The 17218-nt window shown below is 29.2% G+C and overlaps 1 protein-coding gene across 1 annotated transcript in view; it reads right to left on the reverse strand.

The window, feature by feature from the left end:
• The window catches only part of LOC117565820 (uncharacterized), a 76060-nt gene extending 58842 nt beyond the window's left edge, over positions 1-17218 (reverse strand). Inside the window, 1 exon segment of the mRNA XM_034245123.2 lies at positions 16768-17218. The gene's annotated coding sequence lies outside the window, so the exon portion shown is untranslated.

Below are 17218 nucleotides of genomic sequence, written 5' to 3' on the forward strand. Positions count from 1 at the left end.
CAACCATCTATGCAAACATCGAGATTGCTGAAGATTTGGAATATTTCAATGGCACCTTTAATTTGAGTATTCGAAATGGGGGCAAATATGTTAGCTTTGGTAATCAGGACATTGACTGCAATGGAATGGGTATGATTTACAACCATTATTTAATCCAGATGATAGCCGTTAGTTTACGATCCTATTCCAACATTCCTCTAAACTGTCCTTACAAAAAGGTTGCATTCTAAATTATTATATTTACATATACATATATTATTTACAAATTTTTGTATTTTCAGAACAAACTATATTATATAAACGGCTTTAAAATCGTAACGGATATAGTACCAAGTTATTTTCCCGAAGTATCATTTACCACAGATGCGAAAATTTACATCAATCAGCGTCTTAGTCTTCGCATAGGAACGGAAGGTCACTTGGTCCGAAAGTAATGTAAATAATACTATTGTATTCTAAAAATGTTGCATGTCATGTCAAAATAAATATTTCACAATTTAATGTGTTTTCCAATTTAATACAAATTAAATATTTTTATTGCTTAAAAAAGATAAATCGTTTTAGTTCTGCTTGATAGGACTGAATTCATTTACAAAAACGTTTATTCGACTTGCGAATACTTTACAATGACCACACCACAAATATCATACTACAAAAAACTAAAGGTTAATCTAACGCATGTTTTTTTAATTACTATTTACTTTAACATTTTTAATTCAATGAATGTAAAAACAATGTTCAATGTTTTCAAAATAGCTATACACATTTGTCATACTACAATAAATTTGATCAGGAGCCCGATCATAATATGCTCTCTATGCTTGGGTTACTCCAGACATATTAGAAATCAATTAATGCTCTCATTCATTAAGGACCATATTAAACTGAGGCTATTAATTTTATACAAAGCGTCATTAGTTTTGAATTAGCAGTAAACATGTGCACTACAATTTCGTCTGTTATTACAATATTTATTCTATTCTCTTGTACACTGATTGCACAAGGGACAAAGGTAAATACATAGAGATAATTTATATACTATAATTACGAATGCTTGTTTAGTAATTTTATTTCTCGTCAACAGCGATATGCGGTTATTGATTTTACAAAGTTGGATATAAAAAATAACAATGAAGAGCTGCTCCAAATTGATTATAAGTTAAACTTTACATCTCAAAACCTTTCAACGGTATACGTAAAATTTCAACTTTCTAAAGATGTTGAATACTTTGATGGTATCTTCAATTTAGGTCTTCAGCACGGCGGAAGATCTTTTAATTTCACAAATTTGAAATTTAACTGCAACGGAATGAGTGTGATCTATAATCACTATATGCTTCAAATGATAGCCGATAATATACGATCATTTTCCAATTTTCCATTGACATGTCCTTATATAAAGGTTTTATTTTTGCAGCATATACCATAAATCCGCTTTTAATCAATAATCTATATTTTCAGAACAAACTTTATTATGTAAATGGCTATTCTATTATGACGAGTGTAATACCAAGTTATATACCCGAAGGAACATTTACTACTTATGCAACTGTCTCGTACAATCAACATCAAATTGTTCGCATAAAATCGGAGGGTGGAATGCGCCGAGTTTGATATATTTCTTAGCATATATCGATATGTATCAGGAATACATTAATTTAGTGGACATTTTTTTGAATTTTTTTAATTAAATTGTTCATCACTTTTTCTTGGTGTATTTCATATAAGAAGAGATGTTAAGCCTTTTAATAAATCTAACAGTAAATTTAGGAAATGAAAGCTAATACAATGGATCTTATCCAAAATCTATTCGATTTGACAGTTGACTGTTATACATACTTTTAAATACTAATAATTATATAATTCCATACAGAGTATTAAAAACCGATTAAAACCAACATATAAAGCATTTCATTACACCATAGTCAATTAATGTGATTCAAATTGATCACAGTTTTAAGCTAGCACTAAACATGAGCACTAGAATTATATTTGTTTCGACATTAACTCTGTTATTTTTCTGTACATTATTCATACAAGGAGCAAAGGTAACTATATTTCAAATACAATTTGTGTATTCACTACAATTGTAAATCATTTTAGAAGAAAAAAACGGTGATCGATTTCAATGTTTTTGAAATTGAGAATTTTTATAAAGAGTTAATACATATCAACTATAACTTAAAGTATACCATACAAAACATTTCAACGCTCAATGTTAATTTTACACTCAACGAAGATATAAACAACTTAAGCGGAGTCTTTAATATAAAAATTCGATATGGCGGGAGATATATAAACTTCACTGGTGTAGAATTTGATTGTAATGGATTGGGTATGCTTTATAATCATTATTTACTCAAGACGTTAGTTTCTAATTTGCGTTCCACTTCTAATTTCCCAATCTGTTGCCCTTTCAAGAAGGTAACATTAATATCAACAAATTAGTATCGTTTAATATATTCTTTTTTTTATATTTTTAGAATCAGCTTTATTATTTAGATGGTTTTAAAATTATAACAACTTTGGTACCAAGTTATTTGCCGGAAGTACCCTTTGACTCATATGCAAAAATTTCGTACAATCAGCGCTTAGTAGTCATCATAAAAACAGGAGGTCAACTACGTCGCAAATATTTATTATGAGGTTTTAATAATTATGTCAACAATATAATAAAAAAGACTTTTATTTGTGTATATATAATTCTGTTATAAAAGTGTGAAGTGCCTAATTATTTATAACACACAAATTTATATTCTTACAATATTGTCATATCAAAATTAAAAAGGTTAATATTCGAACAAAATTATCTGACTTTCGTACCTAACCACAATTTAACGAGAAAAGAACTGACAAACCTTTATAAATTAACTTTAGCAGAAAGCTATACAAGATAATCATCTTGTTTACTGCTGAACATTCAAAACAAAAGTATTAAAAATCGTTTAATTTCAACATTTTATGCACTTTATTAAACAAAAGTCAATTAATGTGATCCAGATAGATCTCAGTTTTGAGCTAGCAGTAAACATGAACACTACAACTATATTTGTTTACACATTAACACTTTTATTCTGGTGTATATTATTTACACAAGGAGCAAAGGTAAATGTATTTTAAATACATATTTTTTTTACAAATATTGGTAAAATTTTGTTGCAGAAAAAAAGTGTGATTGATTTCAATGTTTTTGAAATCGAGAATTTGTAAAAGGATTTGTTACACATCAACTATAACATAAAATATGCACCCCAAAACATTTCAACTCTCAATGTTAATTTTACGCTTAACGAAGAAGTCAAAAACATGTATGGAGACATCAATATAAGAATACTACTTGGCGGAACATATGTGAACTTTACTAATGCAGAGTTTGACTGTAAAGGATTGGGTATGATTTACAATCATTATTTGATCAAGATGTTTGTTTCTAGTTTGCGCTCCACTTCAAATTTCCCGCTTAGTTGCCCTCTTTTAAAGGTAACTTAAAATTGAAAACTTGATTCATACATATAAACTTAATTTTATATTATATTTTCAGAATAAACTTTATTATTTAGATGGCTTCAAAATAATAACAGACATAATTCCAAGTTATATTCCTGAATTACCTTTTGAGTCATATGCAAAAGTTTCCTATAATCAACGCATAGTAGCTGTTATAAAAACAGGAGGTCAACTACATCGAAAATATGTATTATGAGTTGTGAATAACTATATGATTTTATTTGTGTATAATTCTGTTATTAAGTATGAAGTGCCTAATTATTTATAATACACAAATTTCCATTCAAACAATATTATTAATTTAAAATTGTAGATGACTTGTTTTTCATATATCAATTATTTAATAAATCTGTCAAAATGTTGTTATATCAATTATATAGATTTCGTACCAAACCAGAATTTAGAAAGAAAAGATCTGAGAGAAGTTCACACTTAAAATTTAGCAAAAATCTATACAAGACGATAAATATTGATCAACATATTTCGAATACCCAATAATAATTATGTAATTCAAACACAAAAATTAAAAAAAGATTAAGTTATGTTATGCACTTTATTACACAAAATTTATTTAATGTGATCTAGATAGTTTTCAGTATTGAGCTAGCAGTAAACATGAACACTACAATTATATTTGTATCGATATTAACTCTGTTATTCTGGTGTATATTATTCACACAAGGAGCAAAGGTAAATGTATTTTAAATACCTATTTTTTTTTTACAAATATTGGTAAAATTTTGTTGCAGAAAAAAAGTGTGATTGATTTCAATGTTTTTGAAATCGAGAATATGCACAAAGATTTGCTACTCATCAACTATAACTTAAAATATACACCCCAAAACATCTCAACTCTCAATGTTAATTTTACGCTTAACGAAGAAGTCAAAAACTTTTATGGAGACATCAATATAAGAATACTATTTGGCGGAACATATGTGAACTTTACTGATGCAGAGTTTGACTGCAAAGGATTGGGTGTGATTTACAATCATTATTTAATGAAAATGTTATTTTCTAGTATGCGCTCCACTTCAAATTTCCCGCTCAATTGCCCTCTTCTAAAGGTAACTTAAAATTGAAAACTTGATTCATACATATAAACTTTATTTTACATTTTTAGAATAAAAATTATTATGTAGATGGCTACAAAATCGTAACAGATTTAATACCAAGTTATCTTCCTGAATTACCTTTTGAGTCATATACAAAAATTTCCCATAATCAACGCATAATAGTTGTTATAAAAACCGGAGGTCATTTTCGCCGAAAATATGTATTGTTCTTATGACAAAATGATTTAAGTTAACTTTTGAATGAAATTGTTTATTAAAGTTATCCAATTTTACTTGTATAAAATAATTTTACAAGAAAAAAGCTGACCAAATAAACTTTTCAAACACTTTATTAGTCTCACTCAAATTGATAACAGTTTTGGCATAAACTTTATTTCATCAATCGATTTAATATTGTAACAAACTTCATACCAAGTATCCAAAGCTTTAGGAATAACCTTCACTTATTTGTAAAATTGTTTTAGTTTATTTAATAACCATAAATATATTTCTGTCATTCAAGTACTAAGTAAACAAATTATAAATATTATTAAAAAGAGATTTCTATGATGAGGGATGTTATACCAAGTTATTTACTCGAATGGTACGGTTTATTTAATTTTTTAAACTATAAATTCTCAATATCTTGACGTTAATATATCTGTAATTTGTCTTTTGGTTATTTTCCATGATTTGAAGTTACGTTTGAATAAAATAATTTAACCAGAAATTAAATCATATATGCAATTTAAAAAAAATCTCCACAAGATGATAAATAGTTGAATACTAAACATATTTTTAATTACCAATAATTATGTTATTCCATGCTAAATTTGAACCATTAAAAATCGATTGCAGCCAACATTTGAAGCACTTTATTAGTCCTATTCAAATTGATCACAGTTTTGAGCTGGAAGTGAACATGAGCAATAAACTTTTACTTATTTCGATATTAATTCTGTTCATCTGTATATTATTTACGCATGGTGCAAAGGTAATCATTTTTAAAATTGTTTTCTTTTTTTTAAATTTCTGCGTTTTTAACTAAAATCGCACATTTGTTTAACAGAGAGCAATGATGGTAGATTTCAATGTTTTTGAAATTGAGAATTTGAGAATAAATTACACGGAGCAAAACATTTCAATGCTTAATGCTAACTTAGTGCTGAACGAAGATGTAAAAAGCATAAATGGAGCATTCAACTTAAGAATTCTACATGCAGGAAAATATACAAACTTTACTGGAATTGAGTTTGATTGTGAAGTATTGGGTATGATTTACAATCATTATATACTCAATATTGTATTTGCTGGTTTAAGATCATCTTCTAATTTGCCTCTTAGGTGCCCTCTCAAAAAGGTAATTTTAATTTATAAAAATTTGATTCAGAAAATATAAAGGCCATTTTATATTTTTTTAGAATAAGCTTTACTACCTTAATGGATTCAAAATCATAACAAATTTAATACCAAGCTATTTTCCTGAACTATCATTTGAAACATATGCAACCGTTTCTCATACTCAGCATTTAATGATTGGCATCAAAACCGCAGGTAAACTTCGCCGAAAGTAGATTTTATTATATTATTAATCCATTTATAATCCCAATATGTTTTTTTGTCTTTGTCATTCGAACATTAAATAAATAAATATTTAATTCTCCAGTATTCACGCAGAAATAAAATTTCCATTTAGATCATCTATCATATGTCATATATCTATCATATATACCTATATATCATATAGGATACAAATATTTTTTCTTGACTTCAGCACAAAAATGTACAAAAATATAAATACAATTGGTTATGTGTTGTTTGATCAAGTTTAAGGACAATTTGAATAATTTTGCATTTTAAGGTTACACTTTAATTACCACTGTAACAGATTACGATACTACATCCTCGAAAAGATAAATTCAATTTGAACAAATTTGTATTATTTTTAAAATAAGCATTATTATTTATATGGATTCAACATTGAATCATATTATTTTTCGAAAATACCTTTTAACTCAAATGCAAACCAGCGCATTGTAAGTGTCATAAAAATGCACTGATGTCATTAAATTAGGGAGTGACATTTCCATATTAGTATCTGAAGCATGAAATAGATAAATGCATTGGCAAATAAAAATACTAAAAATTAATTATGTTATTGATACAAAGTTTACTCGAATAAAAAATGGAACTATCAATCTGTCTCTCACATGTCATTTCTATATATATATATATTTTATCTTCAATGAATTATGACTTGATTTACCTTCGAATACAATTAAACAGCATTCATACTTAAAATAATTGAACCAAAAAAGTACAGACAAACCTTAATAAATGAAATCTTGAAATAATCTATGCAATCTGAAAAAAATAACATATTTTTAATTACCAATATTTATATAATTCGAAAGAATGTTATAACAATTAAAAGCGATTGTAACCAACATTTAAAGTTCTTTATTAGTCTGATCACAGTTTTAAGTTGGCACTAAACATGAACACTACAATAAAATTGGTTTCGACATTGGCTCTGTTGTTTTGCTATATATTATTCGTACAAGGATCAAAGGTAAATATACTTTGAATAATGTTTTTATAAGGATCCTTTTGTTCATTGGCTATCATAAATCTTTTCAACAGCAAAAAATGATAATTGATTTCAATCTATTTGAAGTACAGAATTTTTATAAAGAGTTAGTGCAGATCAACTATAACTTAAGCTACACGGCGCAAAACATTTCAACTCTTAATGCGAACCTAATATTCAACAAAAATTTAAAAAACATAAATGGTGCCTTCAATTTAAGGATTCAATATGGAGGAAAACTTGTGAACTTTACTACTGTTGAGTTTGATTGTGAAGGAATGGCTATGATTCACAATTATTATTTTCTCAATATTATAGCTGCTGGTTTACGATCCTTTTCCAATTTTCCTCTTAGGTGCCCTATCATAAAGGTAAGTTGAATTTGTTCAAATACTTTATTTATATTATTATTTATATTTTTTTCAGAATAAAATGTATTACGTTTATGGATACAAAATCGTATCAAATTTAATTCCAAGTTATGTTCCTGAATTATCCTTTGAAACATATGCAACGGTTTTCCATAATCAGCACTTGATGATAGGCATTAAGACTGGAGGTAAACTTCGCCGAAAATAGATAATATTGTAGTATGAATCAATTAACAATTTGAGTATGTTTATTATATTATTGTTAATTAAAATGTAAATATGTAATTATTTAATTCTTCAGTACTCACACTTAAAAAAAAAATTTAATTCTGGTAGCATTTTTTTTTCTGTGCAGATATATTGCCATATTTTAAAGTATCAAGTTTAAGAACAATTTGAATACTTTTGCATTTTACGGTGAACAAATAGCACGTTTGTTACTACTGTAAGAGACTTTGAAGCTTATGCTACTAATTCCATTGCCATTTAAGAAAGAAAACTTTAATTCGAACAAATTTTTATAATTTACTTTTATATTCACATAGCTTCAAAATTGTAACATATTATTTTCGAAAAGTATGCTTTAAGTCAAATGCAAACAGTTTTTTTATAACCACCGCATTGTGGTTGTCAGAAAAATTAATGACTATATTCGCAATGAAGTCTTTAAATTCATTTCATTTCGATGAAGGCAAATGTGATACCAAATTTTCCCCAATGAAGAGAAGAAAACTTATCGTTGATATATCTATCATATAGTTTGTATCTCTCTAGATATTTATATTATTTGGTTAACCTTTGAATAAAATTTGACAGCTTTCATACTGAAATAAATGGAACCAAAAAATCAGTGGATAAAACTTAACAAATGGAGCACTAGCAATCTGTATAAGTTGATAAATAGAAGGTTTACAAATATATTTTTAATTACCAATGATTATATAAATACAAACTGAGCTATTAAAAAAAGCTTGTATCCAGCATGTGAAGCACTTTATTAAGCCATAGTCAATTAGTCTGATCCGAAATGATCAGAGTTTTAAGCTTGTAGTAAACATGAATACTAGAATTATATTTGTTTTGGCATTAACTCTGTTGTTGTGTAGTCCATTATGCATAGAAGGAGCAAAGGTAAATAAGTATATTTTAAATAAGTTTGTTTTACTATTACTTCATTAATTTATAATCTATTTAGCAGAAGAAGGCTGTGATTGATTTCAATGTTTTTGAAATTAAGAATTTCTGTAAAGAGTTAGCTCAGATCAACTATAATTTAAATTACACGGAGCAAAACATTTCAACGCTTAATGCGAACTTAGTGCTGAACGAAGATTTAAAAAGCATAAATGGAGCCTTCAACTTAAGAATTCTACATGCAGGAAAATATACAAACTTTACTGGAATTGAGTTTGATTGTGAAGTATTGGGTATGATTTACAATCATTATATACTCAATATTGTATTTGCTGGTTTAAGATCGTCTTCTAATTTGCCTCTTAGGTGCCCTCTCAAAAAGGTAATTTTAATTTGTAAAAATTTGATTCAGAAAATATAAAGGTCATTTTATATTTTTTTAGAATAAGCTTTACTACCTTAATGGATTCAAAATCATAACAAATTTAATACCAAGCTATCTTCCTGAACTATCCTTTGAAACATATGCAACCATTTCTCATACTCAGCATTTAATGATGGGCATCAAAACCGCAGGTAAACTTCGCCGAAAGTAGATTTTATTATATTATTAATCCATTTATAATCCCAATATGTTTTTTTGTCTTTGTCATTCGAACATTAAATAAATAAATATTTAATTCTCCGGTATTCACGCAGAAATAAAATTTCCATTTAGATCATCTATCATATGTCATATATCTATCATATATACCTATATATCATATAGGATACAAATATTTTTTCTTGACTTCAGCACAAAAATGTACAAAAATATAAATACAATTGGTTATGTGTTGTTTGATCAAGTTTAAGGACAATTTGAATAATTTTGCATTTTAAGGTTACACTTTTGTTACCACTGTAACAGATTACGATACTACATCCTCGAAAAGATAAATTCAATTTGAACAAATTTGTATTATTTTTAAAATAAGCATTATTATTTATATGGATTCAACATTGAATCATATTATTTTTCGAAAATACCTTTTAACTCAAATGCAAACCAGCGCATTGTAAGTGTCATAAAAATGCACTGATGTCATTAAATTAGGGAGTGACATTTCCATATTAGTATCTGAAGTATGAAATAGATAAATGCATTGGCAAATAAAAATACTAAAAATTAATTATGTTATTGATACAAAGTTTACTCGAATAAAAAATGGAACTATCAATCTGTCAATCACATGTCATTACTATATACATACATATATATATATATATATTTTATCTTCAATGAATTATGACTTGATTTACCTTCGAATACAATTAAACAGCATTTATACTTAAAATAATTGAACCAAAAAAGTACAGACAAACCTTAATAAATGAAATCTTGAAATAATCTATGCAATCTGAAAAAAATAACATATTTTTAATTACCAATATTTATATAATTCGAAAGAATGTTATAACAATTAAAAAGCGATTGTAACCAACATTTAAAGTTCTTTATTAGTCTGATCACAGTTTTAAATTGACACTAAACATGAACGCTACAATAAAATTTGTTTCGACATTGGCTTTGTTGTTTTGCTATATATTATTCGTACAAGGAGCAAAGGTAAATATACTTTGAATAATGTTTTTATAAGGATCCTTTTGTTCATTGGCTACTTAAATCGTAAATCTTTTCAACAGCAAAAAATGATGATTGATTTCAATCTATTTGAAATACAGAATTTTTATAAAGAGTTAGTGCAGGTCAACTATAACTTAAGCTACACGGCGCAAAACATTTCAACTCTTAATGCGAGCCTAATATTCAACAAAAATTTAAAAAACATAAATGGTGCCTTCAATTTAAGGGTTCAATATGGAGGAAAACTTGTGAACTTTACTACTGTTGAGTTTGATTGTGAAGGAATGGCTATGATTTACAATTATTATTTTCTCAATATTATAGCTGCTGGTTTACGATCCTTTTCCAATTTTCCTCTTAGGTGCCCTATCATAAAGGTAAGTTGAATTTGTTCAAATACTTTATTTATATTATTATTTATATTTTTTTCAGAATAAAATATATTACGTTTATGGATACAAAATCGTATCAAATTTAATTCCAAGTTATGTTCCTGAATTATCCTTTGAAACATATGCAACGGTTTTCCATAATCAGCACTTGATGATAGGCATTAAGACTGGAGGTAAACTTCGCCGAAAATAGATAATATTGTAGTATGAATCAATTAACAATTTGAGTATGTTTATTATATTATTGTTAATTAAAATGTAAATATGTAATTATTTAATTCTTCAGTACTCACACTTAAAAAAAAATTTAATTCTGGTAGCATTTTTTTTTCTGTGCAGATATATTGCCATATTTTAAAGTATCAAGTTTAAGAACAATTTGAATACTTTTGCATTTTACGGTGAACAAATAGCACGTTTGTTACTACTGTAAGAGACTTTGAAGCTTATGCTACTAATTCCATTCCCATTTAAGAAAGAAAACTTTAATTCGAACAAATTTTTATAATTTACTTTTATATTCACATAGCTTCAAAATTGTAACATATTATTTTCGAAAAGTATGCTTTAAGTCAAATGCAAACAGTTTTTTTATAACCACCGCATTGTGGTTGTCAGAAAAATTAATGACTATATTCGCAATGAAGTCTTTAAATTCATTTCATTTCGATGAAGGCAAATGTGATACCAAATTTTCCCCAATGAAAAGAAGAAAACTTATCGTTGATATATCTATCATATAGTTTGTATCTCTCTAGATATTTATATTATTTGGTTAACCTTTGAATAAAATTAGACAGCTTTCATACTGAAATAAATGGAACCAAAAAATCAGTGGATAAAACTTAACAAATGGAGCACTAGCAATTTCTATAAGTTGATAAATAGAAAGTTTACAAATATATTTTTAATTACCAATGATTATATAAATACAAACTGAGCTATTAAAAAAAGCTTGTATCCAGCATGTGAAGCCCTTTATTAAGCCATAGTCAATTAGTCTGATCCGAAATGATCAGAGTTTTAAGAGTAGTAAACGTGAATACTAGAATTATATTTGTTTTGGCATTAACTCTGTTGTTGTGTAGTCCATTATGCATAGGAGGAGCAAAGGTAAATAAGTATATTTTAAATAAGTTTGTTTTACTATTACTTCATTAATTTATAATCTATTTAGCAGAAGAAGGCTGTGATTGATTTCAATGTTTTTGAAATTAAGAATTTCTGTAAAGAGTTAGCTCAGATCAACTATAATTTAAATTACACGGAGCAAAACATTTCAACGCTTAATGCGAACTTAGTGCTGAACGAAGATTTAAAAAGCATAAATGGAGCCTTCAACTTAAGAATTCTACATGCAGGAAAATATACAAACTTTACTGGAATTGAGTTTGATTGTGAAGTATTGGGTATGATTTACAATCATTATATACTCAATATTGTATTTGCTGGTGTAAGATCGTCTTCTAATTTGCCTCTAAGGTGCCCTTTCATAAAGGTAACTTGAGTTTGTGCAAATTGGTTTCAATTGATACAGATTGCATTTTATATTTTCAGAATAAACTTTATTACCTTAATGGATTTAAAATCGTGACCAATTTAATACCAAGTTATTTTCCAGGAGTATCCTTTGAAACATAATGTAAATTTTTTTATTGGCGAAATTTTAATTAAAAATAAAAAGGAAGAGAATGTAGGAAAATATTTCATTCTTTAGCATTCAAACAGAGAGAAAAAAAATTTGACATTATATTAATACATTTGATCTTGATTTTAACACGTTTTTGTCTGTGCAGTACTATTTTCATTATTTGCTATTAATCATATACAATTGGTAGTTTTTTCTTGTTTGTTCAAGTTTGTCGACAATTTGAATAGTTCTTTTGCATTTTACTGTGGACAAATGTCACGTTTGTTAAGGCTGCGAAGGACTCAGAAGCCTCTGATACTCCATTGTCCATTGCTCATCGTAAGTTGTGAGTTTTTTTCTGAATTTTATTTTTTTCTTTGTGTCAGGCGTCGCATTTAACTTCAACTGACAATGGGTCACAAAACGGAGACCATTCCACTGCGCCACCTCGTGGGCAACCGAAATTGGCCACAAAACGTTCGTCGCCTGCTGTGTAAGCACAGGGAGAGGCCGAGAAACTTTTTGGCAAGATGCCAGTACAAAGGAATTATTGTTAATATAGGCTGCACGGACAGAGCAAAATCTAGAGCTGTACTGAACCAAGCTGAACAGTTCAGAACAGAACAGAACAGAACTGAGCTGAACTGGCCTGGCAACCAGTCTGACCGACCCCTCGGCTTTGAATGTAATTTATTTATGCGAAATATGCCAAACAGTTTGAAAATTCAACACTTCGCACATAAAACATGGACAACTATCAATCCGAAGTTAGCATACACTATGATAAATATTAAAAAAAATAAATAAATAAATATTCACTAAGAATCATATTTGAAGACAAGTTTAATTCATTTACTTGTTATGATTATAAATTATAATTTTATATAATTATACAAAAGTAGAATTAATCGATACTAATTTAAAGAGATTATTTTTCTGATATATTTTCACAAACAAAATTGTGAGAATTTCATTACATACTTTAATTTGTTATATTATTATTTTAACTTTTATTTTAACTTTTTAGCTAAACATCAATTTTAATTTTATGAAAATATAATTTTAATCGACTGCAAAGGCTTTTCATAAATATATCTTATATTTACTTCGTATAATATTCTGCGAGCATTCAAACTTTATTTGAAATATAATAGACTTTTGAGTCTTTAGATAGTACACAAACGACATGTGATATATTGTATTGAGTTCTTCGTCCTTGGGGGTGATGGGCAAAACGGATAAGCTGTTTAGACCGCAAATTTTGCAAAATTGATTTGTTATTTATTTATTATTGTTATTTTGTATCTTTCTTCCTCTTTTCTTTCTATAGATTTTTTTTGGTAGAATTGCACTTTGCAGGAACAATTAAAGCTCAAGAAAAAATGAAAAAGAAACTGTCAAACAATTTGGACAATGCTTTCAAGTTTGTGTGCGAATGGTCGGCAGTTGACTGTTAAGAATGGAGGGTGCATTGGATAGTGGATAGAGGATCGAGAGATGGGGCAATTTTTTGGGTTGATATTTGGGTTTGTTTGGAGGGTGCCTCTGCGATGTTTGACTACAATGGGTGAGCAGAGCGACGCGCGTTTCCGCTGGCAGGAAATTGAATTGCACGAGCACGCGAAATTACATCATTTTGGAACCACGGTAAACAATTTCCCGTTCACCTGGCAGTGTCGTTTTTTCACAGATTGCGGCGGCGGCAGTGCAGGAAGGTGCAAAAATAAAATTTGACAAGCGAAATGTTGTTGCTAGGTTGCTACCTTGTTAACGGCAATATTGTGCGAAAAAATATCAATTTCACTTTTTTTTTTTTTTCATTTTTTGTTTGCGATTTGAAAAAATACAAATACAAATACCTCTTTTGCCATATCGTGCGGGTATCATCTACATATCGTATGCTCCCCACATACTGTGTAGCTATGACTCGAAAAGCAAAATGGCGGCGGGCATACAACAGCAAAAAAAAATAATGATAACAGAGAAAATAAAAAATAAAAATAAAAACAGCAACAACTGGCAATCAAAATGTCTGCAAACTCGAACCAGAGAATGACAGCCAGCATATGGAGGGATAGACATACGTACTTTTATGCTAGAGGGTGACTTGAAAGGTTTTCTTTTATTTTTTCAAAATCTTCGATCACGTTGCGAATAATAAACTCTTTATTACATAAACTCAATGTGTGTTAACCCTTGAAAATTCTTGTAAATTACAAAGTAATATTGAATGTAAACAAAAAAAAAATTTTCTTAAAAATATCTAATATCAGCACAATTTTTTGAAATGAGTATATTTTGTTTAAGAATTTATTTTTGGGTAATATAAACTAATTTCAATTTATCAGCCTTGAAATAGAATAATAATATCTTGATGATATTAACAGAATATGTGTTTAATTTGAAAAAGCGAGCATTAAATTCGAGATTAAAATATTGGCATTGAAATTTGAAATATACACATATATATAAATAATAATCAAATTGAATTGTGATGCAAGCGACTTAATTGGGTTACAGCTGAGTAATTTTGAAGTGCCCCTCGTATAAGTTCGCACATATGCTGTTGCAAACTAAAACGAAACTCAGTCAATGTGCCACTCCCACTTGGCAGCCCTTCCACAACTACATCTGCTGTTGTCGCTGCTTCTTCGTCTTGCACTGCGTCGACATGGCAACGCTGTCAGTTTGAAAGGATTATTGCCACTTGCCGCTTGCGGCGAACGTTCTTAAATGTAACACGTTTGAAACAAGTTTAGATACGTGAGCGCTGTTCGTATCTTTTTGGTTTAGGTTCGAGTTTGCGTTTGCGTTTGAGTTCGAGTCACAGAGTCAGAAAGTCGGAGTTTGAGTTTGAGTCGCTTCTTTGGCTATGTAAAAAGTCATCAACGGCCCAGTCGGCCAGTCAGCCAGTCTCAGCCCAGTCAGATAGCCCGAGATAGCCAGCCAGCCAGCCAGCCAGCCATCCAGGCTAGGCAAAAGCGAAATGGCTGCGACTGGTTTGACGGGCTTTTTGAATGGGCCCGCGGTCTCTGGCTACAATTTGCCCTCACTTCAATTTGAACTCTCTGTGGCAAAGAGCCCCAGCCAAATAGTCGTAAAAATTCGCGATAATAAAAAACCAAAAACAACGACAACAACAGCCAAATAACAAAACTGCACAACTTTTAAGATGCTCTACGTAAAATAACCAGCGAAAAAAGCATTTAAAGTTTCGCGTTTGCTTTGGGAGTCATTGGACAACCAAAAAGATTGATTGAAGACCCCAAACTCATTCATCACGCAAAAACCCGCCATGACAATCAAACATGAACACAATTCCAATTACAAAACTTTAAACATTTTCGCACTTCTCTCGAGACGACGACGACGGTTAAACGAACGAAACGAATAATGGAAATAAGATATGAGTATGCGTCCTTAAAACTGACATAACACATGGTTATTATGGATTTGAAGTAGGCTCTGTCCGTCATTATAGAGGGTTTTATTGTTATGGCGTTTAATTCCAGACTAGACTGGTAATTACATAAATATAACAATTTTATGCCCCATAAACTGGAAGTTCGTTTTATGTTATAGAGCTTCAAGGGTTTATCTTAATTGGAAGACAGATGCTTTAACACAGGCAGCAGGTATCTGAAAAGGGTATTTGAAGGGTGCGAATATGAAATCATATGATTTTTCAATCAAATTCGCCATCATTGGTATTTCTATGGAATGCCCTTACTTTACAAGAGAAGAATGCTGTATTACCAAGTTTATAACACCTTAGGGTCTAATTATAGCATAGAGTGAAAAGAGTTTCGATAAAAGTTTGGACTAAAGAAACTTCGTTTAACTTTCCACTATAAATGAAAGTCAGACTAATTTTTTAATTTCATAATTTCATAAAAGAACAGACAGCGTCAGACAAAATTAATAAATTATAGTTCTATGTATTATATTCTAGAAATTAAATTGGTAATTTTTAAAGTAATTATAATGAAAATGCAAATTATATGTATTATTCTAGATTGCTTAGTTTGACTTAGTCATTTATTCTTGAAATAAAATAAAAAATTAAATTTACCGAATTTAGACACTTCACTTAAAAATTAAAAATGAATCTTTTTTGAGTCTCCTTTAGTCGTTTATATAGTAATAATTGTAAAAAAAAAGTATATTTCAAAAGAAAATGGTTCTAATTTCGGTTATCTAATGAAAAATTTAATGTAGCGAACTCCCGACTTTTATTTATTCTTTTAGAAAAAATTCGTGGAGATTTCACTTCCGTCTACTTCATATCCTCTTAATCAAGTAACTTTTGTTTTGGCCCTACTTTGTACGTATTTAAACTACCCGTCATTGGTAATCTAATCTTATAGGGTATGTGGACTTAAGCGAAATTTTGATAAGCTGATCTAAAGCTGACCATTTGAAGCTTTTGACAAGTATTTTGAACTTTAAGTTACGACTCACCTTTATAAGTTAGTTTGGTTGCCTCTGATGATGTCGTTTCCGCTGCCGATGCCGTTGCCGCTCTGCCTCAGTTGTTGGTGTTGTGTACAGGTGTATGTTAAGCTGCTGGTGCATAAATGCTGCTAAACGGCGATGCTGATGAAATTGAGTTCGATGATGATGTTGCGATGCATCCTGGCGTCCACTTTGTACACAGAGGACATACAGCAGCTGGTGGCACAACAGAAAATCACATGTTTATGGTTTGTTATTGTTGCAATTACTGTTTTATTTGCTTCTTGATTTTACTTGTTACTTGAATTTTATCTAACGGGTTTTTATTTAACACTTTGTGTGCAGGTTAATTGGTAACTTGTGTTTAATATTGTTGTATATTGATTTACTGACCGTATTTCGATTTTTGTGTGTTTTTTTTTTTGCGAACGAAGAGCGGTCTACGGGGGCTACGAAG

This window comes from Drosophila albomicans, chromosome 2L (genome assembly GCF_009650485.2).
Source record: "Drosophila albomicans strain 15112-1751.03 chromosome 2L, ASM965048v2, whole genome shotgun sequence".
Taxonomy (NCBI): Eukaryota; Metazoa; Arthropoda; class Insecta; order Diptera; family Drosophilidae; genus Drosophila; species Drosophila albomicans.